The sequence below is a fragment of the Ictalurus punctatus genome, chromosome 4 (genome assembly GCF_001660625.3).
Source record: "Ictalurus punctatus breed USDA103 chromosome 4, Coco_2.0, whole genome shotgun sequence".
Taxonomy (NCBI): Eukaryota; Metazoa; Chordata; class Actinopteri; order Siluriformes; family Ictaluridae; genus Ictalurus; species Ictalurus punctatus.
Window position 1 is genome coordinate 35897261 of NC_071284.1, and position 2032 is coordinate 35899292.

General features: G+C 43.8%; 1 protein-coding gene across 11 annotated transcripts in view; it reads right to left on the reverse strand.

Annotated features, from left to right (window-relative positions):
* sema6dl (sema domain, transmembrane domain (TM), and cytoplasmic domain, (semaphorin) 6D, like) overlaps positions 1-1595 on the reverse strand; it is a 29927-nt gene extending 28332 nt beyond the window's left edge. For 3 of the 11 annotated variants that reach the window (XM_053678226.1, XM_053678225.1, XM_053678229.1), the window contains exon 1: positions 1175-1592. The gene's annotated coding sequence lies outside the window, so the exon portion shown is untranslated. Of the gene's footprint in view, positions 1-1174 lie in introns of all 11 variants that reach the window. The other 8 variants (XM_053678228.1, XM_053678221.1, XM_053678227.1 and 5 more) reach the window with 4 other exon arrangements.
* Between the last annotated feature and the right edge of the window lie 437 nt (positions 1596-2032).

The following is a 2032-nucleotide window of genomic DNA, read 5'->3' on the forward strand; positions in this document are numbered from 1 at the left end:
TGAAGTTACGTCTGTGTGAGCTAACTGTCTAGCTGTGGATTCGAATCTCAAAGTTAATTAACACAATGAATTTCATCATTTAAAATGTGGTTTTATTTCTATAATTCCTCTCGGTATGATGTGTTAATTTAGCACTGCACTGTAATGAATTCTGCACTGGTGTACACGGTGTGTAACGCAGTAGAGGTGTTAATGCGATGATGTTCACTCAGAGCGCTCTCGGATTCACACTGAACACCGTGTTAATAATTCTGTGGCTTTGAGTGTTAGTTTAACACCTCAACATTTCACTCTGCACTAGCTGTTCATCAACACTGTGTGTGTGTGAGAGAGAGAGAGGTCATATTGTATTATGTTATAACAGTTCAACTCGGGTTACGGTGTGAGTTGAGTTTATTGCATTATTATTAATGAGTAATAAATCAGACTCATCGGCTTCATTAACACTGTTACAGCTGCATTAATAATTATATACACATAATACTTCATAATTAAACATTAATATTACAGAAAGTCCACAAACTTTAACATGAACCTAAAACACACACACACACCTCTACACAGGAGACATCAATGAGTAAAACGTTAGATACATTTATTATTAATAAAGTGTTTTATTATTATTATTATTATTATTATTATTATTATTATTAGGAATTAACTCGTATCTTAGCAGCATGAATGAGCAGTGGAGCTCCGGGTCGAATATCCAAACTCACTCACAGTGTGTGTGTGTGTGTGTGTGTGTGTGTGTGTGTGTGTGTGTGTGTGTGTGCGTGTGTGTGTTTTAAATCCACACGGAGGAGGGGAAAAGGTCCCGGGATAAAGCTTTCTGATCTCCGGAGCCAAACGACCCCCCTCCCCAATCTAGCCGCCCCCCTCCACACACACACACACTCTCTCTCTCTCTCTCACACACACACGGTTTTTATTGTATGCGCTGCGCTTAAGTGAATGGAGGTGACGTGTGTGTGTGTGTGTGTGTGTGTGTGTGTGTACTACGAAATAAATACTGATTCCGTCCCAATGCAGAAATCCCAAAAAAGTGTGTGTCTGTGTGTGTGTGTGTGTGTGTGTGTAGGCTGTGATTAAAATAGCACTTAGGGCTTGCCTTACAGAAACCCCTGTGTGTGTGTGTGTGTGTGTGTGTGTGTGTGTGTGTTTCAATACTCACCTCATCTGAATCCGTGCGCGTGTGTGTTCCGTGTCCACGCGCGTAAATCCCCGTGTATCCGTGTGTTCGTGTATGCGCGCGCGTCTGTGAGTGTGTATATTCCAGTTCGGGTCAGAACAATCCCAGCGCGAGCTCGAACTCCTCCAACTTCTCTCCACCGAGAAAAACACACTCTAACACACACACGCGCGCGCGCACACACACCGAGGCTGAAACCTGAGACACACACACACACGCACACACACACTCACACACGGGCACCAATCAGAGGCAAGTCCCTCCTCCCCCTTTCTCTCATTAACTCCGCCCACCGTGTCGCTCGCCCTCTCAGGCTCCGCCCACATTTCCCTCCGTCTCTCACCCCCTCACCAAATGTGGGTTTGGCTGCTTTCCCTTCTTCCCTGTTTTTCCCTCTTTTATCTAACAGACGGAGGGGGAGAGGGAGAGGGGACAAAACACAGAAAATATGGAACCAGAGAGAAAAAGATAAAGAGATAATCATAGTGATATAAGTAAATATACAGAGAGAGAGAGAGAGAGGGGGGGGTGGGGGGGGGGGCAGACAGAAAGACAGCAAGAGGCAACAATATATATATATAAATATATATATATATATATATATATATATATATATATAGAGAGAGAGAGAGAGAGAGAGAATGAGACAAAGAGAGAGAGAGGTGGAAGGGAGGTGTTTAAAGAGATTCATCATCTCTCCATGAGGAGAAGAAAGAAGAGGAAGAGGAGTGTGTGTGTGTGTGTGTGTGTGTGTGTGTGTGTGAGAGAGAGAGAAAGAGAGAAAGAGATGTGGCTCACGCAACGCTTCACGTTTAGACACGTCTTCATTCAGCAGGGAGA